Source organism: Haemorhous mexicanus, chromosome 1, assembly GCF_027477595.1.
Source record: "Haemorhous mexicanus isolate bHaeMex1 chromosome 1, bHaeMex1.pri, whole genome shotgun sequence".
NCBI lineage: Eukaryota > Metazoa > Chordata > Aves > Passeriformes > Fringillidae > Haemorhous > Haemorhous mexicanus.
In genome coordinates, this window is record NC_082341.1 from 154,292,333 (window position 1) to 154,307,255 (window position 14,923).

Below are 14,923 nucleotides of genomic sequence, written 5' to 3' on the forward strand. Positions count from 1 at the left end.
CTTGATGTTTATCTGACCGTGGTTTTGTAAGGAAAGAGGCAAAAGAGAACTTTGTCTAACTGGTGTCTAAGCAGACATCTGCTGTAGCTCAGCCTGTACTCACCTCTGAGACAGATTTCCACCTCCTCCAGCCATCATCCAGTTTGCTTCACTTTACGGACTGCTCAAATTTGCCGAGTGGGTGTTATCCCCAAAAGAGGAGAATGAAGGCTGGTGTCTCTCAGCAGAACTTGTTTTCCATGTAGGCCACCTTCCACTTTTGGCCTGTGTCTGAATTTCTTTCGCCAGATCCCAAAGAGCCTTGTCATTTGCTGAAGTTTTGTAGCACATCACTGGTGATAGCAAGGAAATTCTGCAGAGCTTGGTGTGGTGAAGCACAGGGTGTTGTGCTGAACAACATCCTGGAGAACTGGGAAAGCACAGGGCATGACTCTGTCCTTGTCTGCATCAAGTAATTTTCTCTGTTTTCTTACAACTGCACATCTGAGCAAGGTATTGCTGCCAGATTTAGGGCAGCCATAGAGACGTAACCATGATACACCCATAGCTTTATTTTGCAAGAATGAAGAATTGTTGGCATTGCTATAAACAAACCTCCTGAACCTGGCTGCAATGAACCAAACTCCCAGGCTCTCCAGAACACCACTGACTTTTCCAACTGCCTGTGTCTCTCAGTGGGAAAGCCAGTGGGACTCAGTGGGTAAAACTGCATCTCTGAAGGCAATCCCAGTGACCTCTGTGCCATAGAATGCTGGGAATTATGGGGTTAAAGGGAACAATTTGCAAGCATTCTAATTCTTCACCTGTAGTAACCATGTGTCACATGTGAATACAATCTCTATGCACAGTAAAATCTTGTGCTGTGTGTGGAGGGGCTTGCATAAAATCGTAGAATAGTTTGGGTCAGAAGAGACCTCTTAAGGTCATGCTTTAATGTAGGGTGAATCTGAGCTTTACAGCTCAGTAGCAGGCTCTTATTTTTATTCCTATTGCCTCAGACTATAAATACCATACCTATTTATTTTAACCATTTGGGCTTTAAAAGCCTGTCAGAAACACTCCTTTCCAATTTGCTGTGGAACTAGGAAGAAGAAAGGAAAGCTGATGGTAAGTGCTCCTATATGCCTGTTGTCTGCATAAATGTTATGTGAAGTATGAGCTAAAACTCAAATGCAAATCCATGGTGCTTGATCCAATGCCAAGGGAAAGCTTGAGTTCAATTGCTCCAAGGCATATCTGCGTAGACAGAGGCAATTTGAGGTTAACTGAGATGAAGCCACTGCTAATTTCACTTATTGGTTATAACCCTGGGCAGACTTGAATCCTCTCCCAGAACCAGAATGTCAGCTGAAACACTGTGGCTGCCTGTACTGCAGCAGAAGGGTGAAGTCTTGGAGCAGTTTGCCTTAGCTGGAGGTGATTTTGGAGAAGTTTGTGTCTGGAGTGCACAAAGACTTCCTTCAAATGATGCATTTCCTTGGATTAATGAAGACTAAGTTTTTATGGAGATACAGATCAGCTCGGACATTCCTGAGAATGCAGTTTCCAATCTGTGGGAAATATGATGTGCAATCAGAGACATAATTTACACTTTTAAATATACAGTACCTCATTTCATCTTACTGTGAGATTCCCTCTGCATGCTTAATAGCCCTTCTGAAGACATTCACCATGTTCTCTGTCTTGGTAGGATCTACATGCAACACAGGCTGGAAGCTGGCAAATGTTGTCCCAGTTTTTAAGAAGAGCAAGAGGAATGACCCTGGTAACTAAACTGGGAGGAGCTGTTTGATTCCCTCAAAGGCAGAGAGATTTTGATGAAATAGAGGGCTGGACAAACACCAACCATATAGAGTTCAACAATGGCAAGTGATGGGTTTTTCACATGGGATGGGAGAACCTTGGATGTATGGACAGCCTGGGATCAGTGCTGCAGAAAGGGACTGTGGGTCCTGGTCAATGGAAAGCTGAATATGAGTCAGCAGTGCCCTGGAAGCCAAGAGGGTCAACCGTGTCCTGGGGCCATCAGGTATAGCATCACCAGCTGGGCAAGGGAGGGGACTGTTCTACTCTGCTCTGCACTGAGGTGGCCTCACCTTGAATATTGTGTGCACTTTTTTTGGGCATCACAATTCAAGAAAGACATTAAGCTGTTAGAGAGCATCCAAAAGGATGGTGAAGCGTCTTCCTGCTAGGGGAAGTCCTACCAGGACTAGTTGAAGTCACTTGGCTTATTCAGCTTGGAGAAGAGGAGACTAAGGATAGTCCTTATGACAACTACAGCTTTCTCAAAAGGGGAAGTGGAGGGACAGCATCAGTGTCTTTCTTCTGGTGACCAGTTACAGGACCCAAAGGAATTACATGAAGCCAACTCAGGATATTCTATGATTCTGTGATTCTAAGCTTTGCTGGCTCCTGTACTCTCAGCAAGGAGGATTATTTGGAATGCAGCAGGGCCTCTTCATGAAAGTCACTAATGCTTTTTTTCTTCTTCCTTGTCTTTGGCAGGGACCACCCTCTACTGATGTTGACTTGGGTGTTGTCTCCTCAGGGAAGGAAGGAGGAGCCTCTCCCACCACATTTCCCTTCATGCAAAGGATGGACTCAGAGTTTTGAATGAGTCAGACCAGAGCACTCTATCTATTGCTCTCTGAGCTGTTAGCACTCTCCTCTTCTCTTCAACCACCATGGCACCAGACTTGACAGCAACCCCAGAGTCCCAGAGGGACACCTGCTGTACCCAACACCCCTGCCCCATTCATTCTGCTCCTGCTGGCTTATGCCAGCTCCTCTCCCTGGATGGCTGTAGTAGTATTTGCCCTTCTCCCCACGTCTCTCTGCCTTCTCACACTACATCTTTGGTATCAACTCAGATCTGAAGGGTTGGGATCAGCTCACCAGATGGAGGTGAGTGGGAAAAGGATTATGTGAGGATTATTATTTGTGTGAGCAAATGCAGGGGAGAATAAGTACAGTCAACATTTATGTTGAAATTGTCTCAGCTAGGATGTAGATAGCACTCTACAAATATTAGCCAGGTTAGTCCTTCCTGCTGGAGTTTTCAGAGCTTCCACTTCCAGAGCCAGGCTAAACTAAAGTGCAGAGAAAGAAACCTGTGATATGTGCCAAGGCAGTAGCACAGAGCAGTTAGGTGGGAGCTCATCTCTGCAGAGACATCTTTGCATTTTAAATTGACTACCCCAGGGGTGAATTGAAAGAGCCATAATATCTAATACCAGGGTAGGTTAATGTTTTAGGGTAGAGGGTATAGGAGACCCCAGAGTTCTGAGGGACAGCAGTCTGAAGTGATAATGATGCCATTTCTCCACATGGATATTTATCCAGATGTAGCCACTCACTGCACTTCCTCCATGGAGTCTACATTTCATCTGCAAGGATGGGGACTCCTCTGCCTTTGAAATAACAGCCTATGTTGACCCATGGGACAAAACTCTGCAGAGAAGAGGGGAAGGGACAGGTTTTGGAGTTGCCTGGCTGCTGCACACAACTCCTTCTGACTGATGCATCACCACATTTTTCTGCATCGACTTGTCACTCAGAAACAGATCAAATCCCCAGCCAGGTGAGCTGCCCCCCTCCTTAGGCTGGGTTGTAAAAAGGCTGCTTCTGTCAGATCTGTGCTCTGTTCTGGACTCGTGTGAATTGCTGTGTCACCATTTCACTGTGGATCTGTTTGGAAACAACTCTGCAGCTGCCTCTCCTTCTCCTGTTTTACTTGGAGTGAAACAGCTGAGTGTTGTCCTGAACCGTTTTGAGTGTTCTTCCTTTGTGGCACTTTGCCTGAGAACGAGATGAGTCACAGGCAGGTTACATGCCCTGTCCTCGTGAGTGTGAATTAGAGGGAAAGGCTCCGGGATTACTGGTGATTGTCTCCCTGAGCAGCTCACCGAATCATGAATTTCACAGGGCTGGAGGCTGTTGTGGCCTCCTGGTCATTTGGGTCCTGCTTTAAGGGGGATGAGCTCCTCTGTTCTGCTCTGCCAGCTGGGAGAAAAACCTGTTAGGTCTGCCTGACCTGTCAAATTGTAAGGGGTTCAAATGGATTAGGAAAGGAACGTCAAAAAATGTTCCCAGTATATAGATGCCTCATGGCTTTGCAGCAAGGCTGTATCACTGACAGAGCTATGTGCAATGAGAGACAGAAGTGGGAGAAGGGAAATATTGTCTCCCTTGATGCATTTTGAACCCTCGAAGTTTCTGCTCCTGAGGAAAAACAAGGAGGAATTAATCACTGAGAGTTACAAGCGGGTCCACAGAGTGCAGCAGTCTCAGGAAATTCAGACTATGCTATGATCAGGGAAAGCAAAATATACTATTTGTTACAAACATCTGAATCACTTAGTCAACCAAAGCTGAAAGATGCTGTTTGTAAGCAAAGCAAAAGAAGTCTGGGTGAAAAAGAAGTATTTATATTAAATATATTGTAAAAGAGGTATTTATGTTAAAAGGTAGAACCAGTGGAGGATCAAGTGGGAATAAATTGGACATGGACATCTTCAGCTTGGGAAGGAGAATAGTGTTTCTAAGCCTCTGAGACTTTTTAGGAAACCTTTCCAAAGAAAGGCATCAAGTGTGCAAGAGGTAAAGTTGAGGAAAGGACTGCACAGGGAGTGAGGGTGTGGAATTCATCAATATTCTGAGGAAGGCATTGGAAGGAGATGATCATTGCTGTTCTGAGTTTGTTATGTGCCATTTTAACTGGGTTTAATTATTCCCATGTTTCAGGGTTTCTGCCAGGAGGAATGCAGAACTTGGCTTCAGGTTCAGTTTGTTTCTGGGATTTTTTTCTCTCCTTTACCAGTTAGCATTGGATGGACCCACATCAAAGTTAGCTTGAGGCAAGGTTGAGCACTCCACTTGTGCTTTAAGAAGAAGAAAGAAATGTTTTGAGTGCCCAGCTCATTCTCACACCCAAAAATTGTCCCAGAGTCAGACCTAACGTCAGAGAGGAACTGGGCTGGGTCCTTCCTTCTCTGTAATGCAGAGGGTGGGTGACATCATCTGACATGGATCTATGACCTTGGCAACATACTTGCTGTCTCTTGCCTTTCTGTAATGGCACATCGTACTTGGAGGATTTTAAGTTCTTTACATTTCAAGTCTTTTCTTGATTGTGAACTTCTGGGGATGCCCGTGAAGGGCTGTAGTTGAGCAAGACCCTGAACAGAGCTTTTTGGGAGCTTTTTCAGACATGCAGTTACTGCCTGGGGACAATGCATAAGGTGACCATGGTGATCTGTTCTGGAGCTCTGTGCTCCAAGGTAAGTGGTTCCCAGGACTGGTGTGTGGTGACTTATGAGAACCTTTTCCTTCTGTAGTGACTTGGTAACCCAGAGGAAATTCCTGATGCAAGCATTGCCTAACCAGGAGCACTTTTTGTTTGAGAGTGGAAGGGATAAGTCATAGCATTTTTCCTCCCTCTTATTTGCTAGCAACTCAAGAAGATGACAAATGAAACAATTTCAGACAGGAAACTGTCAAAGTCTAGTGCAGTGCATAACTGTGCAGGTTTGTATTGGAGATGAAAAAATATTCCCATACATGCTCCAGTGATGTGACTGATCCAGAGCATTTCTCAGTCATGGATCCAGCAGGGCACCCATGCTGGATAACCACAGCTCTCGTGGAGGCCTGGGCTTGGACCAGTTGTCCTGCAGTCGATGTGTTCCAGACCATGACAGCAGCTCTAGCCAGCTCAGCAAACAAGTCAAGACATAGATAGTGACCTCCTCATGTGGATACAGGATGAAAGGGGTCATTTAGACCAAACCAGGGCTTCATCAAATACAGAGGAAGGATTTGTAGTGGGAAAGGTTATCCCACGGCTATCCCATGGCATTTACACAAGCATTTGCAAAGGCAAGAACAGGAGAACTCTTCTTGTACAGTTGCTAGCACCACCCATACAGGAGAAGGGCCTATAGCGGGCTGACATCCCTATCAGTGCTTGGCTAGAGGAGCTACACAGCATCTCCCAAAGCCAACTCCCAGCTGTGACCATGCCCAAAGACAATTCCCAGCCCTGACCATGTCCCATGACTGACTGCTGCTGGTTTTGGGAGCATGTAGGCTGTTCAATGCCCAGAGCAGCTGAGCGATGGGGCCACAGCTCAGCTATGTTATGTGTGCGGGTGGGCAAAGAGAGGAGAATGTCCTCTTTCCTGTGTCACAGGCTGAGGGAAGCAGGGCTGCCAAGAGTATCTGTGGGGTCCCTCTATTGCTGAGCCTGTGCTTCTTACTGTGGTCATAGTGGTTTTTGCCTTGGCCACAGCTGTCAATATCTGGTCTGGGTCCTGCTTCTGACTGCAAGCAGCTGGAGGAGTGTCCAGAGAGCTCCAACACCCTGGGTCTGGTCATCGAGGGGACAGAGTTGGGGCCCTGCCTCTTGGGGGAAGAGGTCTGAGCACTCCACCGAGGCATGGAGCAGAAGTCCTGTCCTTGAGGAGATGTGGTCTGAGCTCCACCTCAGGGGAGGGTGCTCCTGTGCTCCTGCCTCTTAGAGGACACAGTCTGAGCACTCCATGGAGGGTCTGCAGGTTCTGGCTTTGAGGGGTCAAGGACTGAGCCCCACCACAGAAGTCCTGCCTCATGTGTGCCTTGAGCCTAACTGCAGAGGAGGGGTATCCTGTCTCTGAGGGGACATGATCTGAGTTCTCCCCAGCCAAGGGACAGAGTGAGGGTTCTGCCTTAGAGGAGGCAGAACTCAGAGTAGTCAGAGCCCCTACTACAGAGAAGGGGAGTCCTGCCACTGAGGGGATGGGCAACTGATCACTGAGGGGACGAGGTCTGAACCCCACCACTGAGGAAATGAGGATCCCCCGCGTCAAGGGACCGAGGGTCCTGATAGAGAGGGGACAGGATAGAGGAAGTCCCGTCTCTGGAGGACGAGATCTGAGCTCGCCCTGGAGGCGCCGCGGTCCCGTCCCTGAGGGGCCGCTGCTCTCCCGCCTCGGCTTCTCCCTCAGCGCCATCTCGCGGCGGCCGCGCTGCCCGTCCCGCTCCGCTCCCCTCGGCCTGGCCAGGCCCCGGGAGCCAGCGCCGAGCTCCGGCTGGGGCTGGGGCGGAGGAGAACGAGCAGCGGGCACGGTCCAGCTCCTGTGGGGGACCTGCTGAGGGGCCCGGTCCCGCTCCACTCCCCTCGGCCCGGCCAGGCCCCGGGAGCCGGCGCCGAGCTCCGGCTGGGGCTGGGGCGGAGGAGAACGAGCAGCGGGCACAGCCCAGCCTCTGTGGGGGACCTGCTGAGGGGCCCCAGGGAGGCTATGCCCTGCAGCTCCCCCTCCGTGACAAGGCTGAGCATCAACCCCCTCCCACTGCTGTGCCCGAAGGATGCTTTGTCCAGCACCAGGCTGCCTGGAACACTTCCCCGGATGGGGCAGCCGCAGATTCTCTGGGCAATCTATGCCAGGGCCTCCCCACCCTCTGTCTTCACCTAAATGCAGCTCTTGCGACATTTCTAGCCATGCCAGAGGTTCTGAAGCAGGGAATGCCCCGGGGTAGTTGTGACTGACCCTCGGGTATTTGGGGACAAGCTCTGAGTGGGACAAGAAACCACAAAATCATAGAATCATTTGGGTGGAAAAAGACCTTTAAGATCATTAAGTTTAACCATTAACCCAGCACTGCCAAGTCCCCCACTAAACCATGTACTTAATTGCAACATTTACATGTCTTTTAAATGCCTCCAAGTTTGTGAATCCTTCACTTCCCTGGGCAGTGTGTTCCAAAGCTTTACCATCCTTTTCATGAAGACATTTTTCCTAATAGCCAACCTAAACCTATGCTGGCACAACTTGAGTCCAATTCTTCTTCAGTCTCTTGTTACTTTGGCGATGTTGACCCCTACCTGGCTACAACCATTTGTCAGGGAGTTGTAGAGAGTGATAAAGGTCCCCTCTGAACCTCCTTTTCTCCAGGCTGAGCCCCACAGCTCCCATAGCTACTCCTCACAGGACTTGCGCTCCCTCCCCTTCCTCAGCTCCATTGCCCTTCTTTGGACTTGCTCCAGCACCTCAGTGTCTTTCATGTCATGAGGGGCCCAAAACTGAGTGCAGAATTTGGGGTATAGTCTCCCCTGTGCTTACTGTTCGGGCCCATGAACAAACAATGCTGTCTGTTGTCAGCAGTGAGCTGGGGACCCTACCAGGGATTTCTGCAGGGTCCAGCACACCAAGATGTGCATGAGGAAACCCCCAGGGCTCCTTGAGCTCTTGTAGTGAGGGAAACTGAACCCAAACTGCATTAGTTAACAGACTGATTAATATTCTGAGGTTGAAGGAGATACTTAAATGAGCTGTAAAGATGCATCACTGCAGCAGGCATACAACATGGAAGCCATGACATACAGGATTTTGGCAGCTGACCTGAAGGGAAGATTCATGATCTAAGGGAATAGCTTGAGTTTTTCCATCCTGACAGCAAAATAGGATTTTCACCATAATTTTCTGGACCACTGGGATTTCCGTGGGGATTCTTTGCTGTGTTCAGCAGAGGGCAGTGGTTGGTTTGGTCACTACTTGGCTGGCAGTGTTGGGCCTCTTAAAACACTGCCATGCTATTTGCTGAAATCATTCTGCTGCAGAATATCCAAAAAAGCTGTAGAAAAGGATGGTGCAAGCAAATCCTCCCTGCTTTGCATGAGTATAATGCAGAGGTAATGGTGGGTCACTGAAGTCTCTTGGGGAAATTCAGCAAACTTCCCTCTTCCCATCCTGTATGAGTTTACAAATATAGACTTTCCGAAGAAAAAGATGATGATTCCTTGACCTTGTTTAGATCTTCAGATTTACTGCTGTTTTTTGAGAAGTTTGGCATTTTGTTATCCACAAGTACTTAATTAAAATAAATAAAAAGAAAGCTTAAACCTGTTGCATGTGTTTATAAAATTTCCCTAAACAGTAATTGTAACCAGTAATGCTCATATGAGTGAAGGATACAATACAGTGTCTTGTCATTAGGGCATCCTGTTCCCGTGGGAAGGGAAGAGATGTGGAAAAAAAGGAAAGATTCCTTCAGCACAGGGATACCAGCCACCTGGACCAAGCAATGTGTCCTAAGTGGTCCTGGGAAAGTTACTTAAACACAGCAAAATTGGTGTGAAGGTGCTCTGAGCTGCTCCAGAAAGCTGGGAAATGGGATGCTGGGGGACAACTCCTGTCTTGGCCTCCCTGTGGATGCTGGGGGACAACTCCTGTGATGGTCTCCCTGTGGATGCTGGGGGACAGATCCTGCGATGGCCTCCCTGTGAATGCTGGGGGACAGCTCCTGTAGTGGTCTCCCAGTGCATGCTGGCATGGCAGATGCTGCTGTGGGAGAGAAGCCAAGGCTGGGGGTTCCTGGCCGGTTGCTGTGTACTGGGCTGGTGGCAGCTGACATGACATTGAACTTATTGGTGCAGAGCAGCTGTGGGGTTGCTGGAGTAGCCCCGTTTTAGGGTCCCACCTCTGTGCAGGAAGAGCTGGGTTCCTGGATGTACTGATGTGAGTGTAGATAGGTGAGAAGAGAGGGGGAATGACTGTAACAGGGGCATAAGTGCAGAGCAGAGCTTGTGAGGAATTGGGAGCACTGGAAGTGAAGGTCAAAAATAAAATCAAGCACTTGGCCATGATCTGCCTGCCCACCTGGAGCCCTTTATCCCTCTGTGTGCCTGCCATAGTCCTCTGCCCCGCCCCACACAGGTGTGTGGGGCTTTTAAATGTGAAATGTAGGTCAAAATCTTATTCAGGAAAAATTAACTGTACATATTAATCAAAATCAATATGTTCTATATTGATAGAATATTCCATATGGGAAGGGCTGTGAAAACACTGAAAGATGAAAGGACCTGGGCCAAATGGAGTCTCTGTTCTGGTGCAATACCCAGGACAATTGTAACACCAGTTCTGCCTGGTGCTGAGCATCCTCTGGTCCTGCTGCAGGCAAAAGGGATGAGACCTCACAGCAAGAAGCCCAAGTCTAAAAAGAAATGATGGGATATTTACACCTGTGTCCCAGGAGCTTTATCTTTTCTCCAGTTGCTGAGGAAAGCTCTAAGGCAGGCTGTTTCCTGTGATTTTATGCACTGCGAGCTGAACAAAGAGGATCCCCTGGAGAGCTGTTAGAACATATTTAATCTGTGAAAGATTTTTGCTGATGGCAGGGAAAAAAATTGTGCCTTGCCATGTACGGGAAAGAAATTTTGTCCTTCAGGGGAACTGGAGGGAGAATGAAGGGCTCTCCTTCCCCACTAAGGTTGCATTAAAAAGCTCCCTCTCCCACAAAAACTATCTTGTGGTTTTGATCTGCTCATGTCATCTGCTGGTGCCCATGCTGCTGCCTGTTCTCCCACCACAAACACTCCTGGCAAGGGGGAAACTCCCCAGACCCCTTAGGGACACCCTTTGATGTGGTATAGATAAACTCCTGACATGTTTCACTAGAACCTGAATGCAGAGACTGTGCCTTAATTTTCTTCTTGCTTTCACCGCATACCTCCTCGTTGTACCTGTGCTCTGCCTCTCATCTCTCTGGTCTCTTCAGTGTTTGTGCCTTCATGGTGAGTTCATTCATGTCTGTGAATCTAGTCCCCAGTCACATTGAAGCTTTTCTTTCTCTTACCACATGCACACACAAGCACATTGTTATACAAACTTATCCCTTTGGATTTATGGTGCATTTTTTTTTCCTGCTTTTTAGGTATTTGCATTCTCAGGTGTTCAGCCACATGCTGGGGTCCTTGGGCGGGAGATATTGCAAAGTCCCCAACTGCACAATGCCACTGGAACTGCAAGTGAGAAAGGCTTCCAGGAATAGACCAGAACAGACACCAGGCACTCCTCTGAAATCATCCATGGCTGCTAGTGAGTGCTGGGTTGGGATCTGGGTGATGTCTCATCTGCACCACATAACAAGAATTTCAGGGTATATTAAACAACCTACAGGCCCCTACTGCCTACCACAGAGGAGAGGACTTCCCTGCCTGCAGCTGCCTCTGCCAGTTCCTTGCCCTGTTTGTCCATCATACAGGTACTACTGCAAACACACTGTCCATATTTGCCACCCTTACATGCACAGCTATATTCTTTGTAGGTGTCCTACCCTCCTCTGTGCATCCCTTCCTTGGGATTCTGCTGCTGCCTTGCTCAGCATTGCTGACAAATAACCCTCTGGGATGTTCATGGCAGAACCAATTGATTTTTCTTGCCTCCCAGCATCTTGCAGCACAAACAGCTGCTCTATTCATGAGAGTTAAGTTACAAATGGCACATCCACATCCCTTGCAGTGGCAGCTGCTGCTGTTGGTGTTAGACATGGCAGCTGGAGAGAAAACATACAGAGAGAACCCTCCCACCCACTCCTCCAATCCATCTGGGTTTGGGAGGGCTTCACATGTGGCTGCCAAGTGCAGAGCATGTGGGCTTTGCTGGGCAGGTCTAGACAGATAATGTGGTGGCTGAAAGGAAGCAAAAAAAGTTAAGGATGCTCTTTGATGCTGGCAGATCTGGAGCTCTGGGTGGCGGGTATGGAAGCACCATGCTCCTCTCTTCTGGAACATCAACCTGGTGTTCCTTGGTTCATTTGTATCACCCTGCTTCTGCCCCAGTGTAAAGAAGGGGTTTAACCTATTTTAAATTAAATGGTGGATTAACTCCCCTCTGTTCCCCATTCCCATCTTTCTCTCATGCCTCAACCTGGAAAAGGCAGCTGAAACATCTGAAGAAGCTCAGCAAATAACCACCAGAAAGACTGACCCTGGAAACACGCCTCATAGGAAGAGACAGAGTAATTTAATTTTTTTGGAATGCAGGAATAGAGGGTTGTTTACAAATACCTTTGCTGGGGAAAAAAGGTCTGGCATCTCAGGGTGTAGTTATCTGTTAGACAAAGAGCAAATATCTGTGGCTTTGGAATGTAACACTGCAAAGACAAAGAAGGAGATGTATTTTCTCTAAACCCCAGAGAAATTAGTGCGGAATTGGAGGTTTTATGAAAAAGGGACTCCAATTTAAATGGGTGGATGCTGGGATGGCTGGGAGAGGCTTTCTCACCTCCATTAGTCAATCAGTAACCTTAGAAAGAAGTCCTGCTGGCTTCCAAGTCCTTCCACCCTTGAGAAACAGCAGGGTCGTGCCTGTTTTAATATTCCATGAGTTAATACACCCTACAGTGACTTACTGAAACCTCTGCAGGTCAGGTACAGTATGAGCAGTGGCAGAACTGTTAGGCTTGTATGGATAAACCATCCAATCATTTGCTTTAATTATGACAATACAAATCTGCTTGCTTTATGCAGTGTTTGTCAAAAGATGAATCATGGTTACCAAAATTATCGTGTAGACAATTCTGTGTATAATAGCAGGCCAAGAGGTTAGAAGAGGAAGGGTTTCCGGGTTGGGTAGGAGGCACAAAGTAAAGCTACCAGATAAACAAGCCATAACTTCTGTCAAGAACCTATCAACAGATTCCCACCACATGCTCTGCAAATGGGCAGCTGTGCAGAGGAGTCCGTCTGAACCGGCGTCTTGAGCGCACTGTGTTTTCCAAGCAATGTGGGCAGGGTGGCATTTCCAGCTCTAAATACTATCAATCAAGTGAGGCCTTCCCTGGGAAGACAGGATTTGGGCAGTCTCCAAGCTATCCAAAACATCAAGGGGTTAGATACTGGGCTTTGGTCTAAGCTCCTGTCTAATGAACTTCACTTAGGAATGAATTTATAAGGATCCTTCTCTGGAGAGATGCTGACTTGTGGGATCAAAGGACGGATGAGCCAACAGCTGGGCTCTGGCCCAAGGCTTTCATGCCATGCCCTACTCCCATGTGGACTTCCCCTAGGCAAGTCTCTTGGGGGAATCTGTTTAACTGATCTGCAGCAATTTCCATTTTTCTTCATCTGTAGAGACAAACAAGCACTTCTAGGCCTGTTTTAGAGTCCTCTTTTGGAGGAGACGGAAGTAAAACTGCTCTAAACAAAACCTTCACCACTATTTTGCTCCTGGGTACTTGAACCCCATAGTGGAAATTTGTTTGGTTGCTTTAAGGTCATGTCAGTGAGGTCATATTAAGGTCTACTGAGGGATCAATGAGAAGTCAAGGGGTCTCCTGCAAGGCCTTCAAGACATCCCCAAGAATGCATCTTTTGGGACTGGAGTTCAGACTAGTCCTTGCTCTTTGGCTTTTCCTACTAAAAAGATCACAGGTGGTCTGCTTGGAGGAGATATGTTTGGATCAGAGTTCTTGACACATGATGTGTGAGTCTCGGGGATGGTCCTGTGCAGGGCCAGGAGTTGGGTTCAATGATCCTTGTGGGTCACTTCCAACTCAGTTTTTTATGATTCCATTACCTTCTCATTGGGATGGCAGAAGCTCCTCTCTGTGAGCTTTCCCTGAGATTGCTGTGAGGTGAGCAAGGACTTTCTCCTGCATGTAAATTCTGCCTTTTTTCATCTGACAGGCTCTTTCTTGTTGCATAGCAGCTGGAAAGAAGAACCTCAGTCCTGAGCTGGGCTGTTAGCTCTGCATACAGCCATGAAGGAAAAGCAAAATCCCTTGTGTTAGAATTCAGACCCATACCTCCATACCTAAATTAGTCTGATCTCTGACACAATTGACAAGAATCATAAAGAAGGACAGTTTCAGGAACTAAGACCTTGATATCCTGCCAGCATTGGCTGCTTAGAAGAACACTTAGAGAAACTCACATCTCTGCCAGGGAAGTTTGGGTGCTTTTTGATGAATTTGAAGAAGGAATCAGAAAGATGGGAAGTGTGTGAGTCATCATCCCATGACATATTTGAAAGGTATGTAGATGTGACACTTAGGGACATAGTGGTGGCCTTGACATAGCTGGGAGAAGGGTTGGACTTGATGATCTTATACACCCTTTCCAACCAAATGATCCTATGATTCTATGGTTGCAGTGGATATTGTCCCTGGCATCCCCATTAACCTACAATAGCTGAACAGGGCCCACCACAAAGCACTGAAATACTACTAAGTGATTGATTATTTCTTGTGTTAGGGGAGATGCTGCAATCCCAGTCTGCCCTGCCTGGGGTGCCCTGCAGAGCATGGGACCTGTGCTGTGTTGTGACATTTCAGGTGGCACCACCTATCATAAGCCTCACTCAGAACTTCCCATGACAATCCTGCTCGTCACGTAGCCAGCATTTACAATGGATGCTGATATGAGTCCATGAGCACCCACACCACACCAGATCCCCTCCTGCATCCCCAGCACCCTCTTCCCAAGAGTGTAAGGATAAAGACTCTCTTTCTCAGAACACTGGAGGCCTTCCTGTTTTCTACTGCAAGACCACAAAAGCTCAGACAAATGTGGGGAGATCACACTTGTCCCTTTCCTGGGCTTCACCATGGGAAGGTGATAAAGTGCCTTGCTTTAAAAGCTTTTTCTTACTAAAATGGGAGTCTTCCAGCTCTGATGCAAGCACTGGCACCCTCCCCAGAGCTCCTGTTTTGGGACTAATTGTGTCCAGAAGGGGAAAAGCAAGCCAGCTCACATTTGTTTTCCTATGTCATCCTTTGCAGGGTATCATGTCCCTGCATTCTCTGTCTGTTTTCCCTTGTCCTACTTTCCTCATCTTTGTTCTTACTAGCTCTGCCCTTCATGGAACAACAGCTTGTTGTTTAACCTGTTGGGTCCCTCTCCTTTCCTTCCTCCTTTATTACTTTGTGGCTTGGGTTCTTCTGCAATGATTTCCTCATTTTCCTCTGTCCCAGAACAGCTGGGGAGATCAGACCTGTCTTCTTCCAAATCCTTGTCCAGAGCTACTCCTGCCCTTACACCTGGAAGACAGGTACAGATGGCAGAGTGACCTGTGCTCATATTCCTAACATGGCAATTCCATTTTCCTCAGCCTTTCTTCCCACAGAGCCCACACCTGCTAGCAGTGCTTACTAATGTTGATTA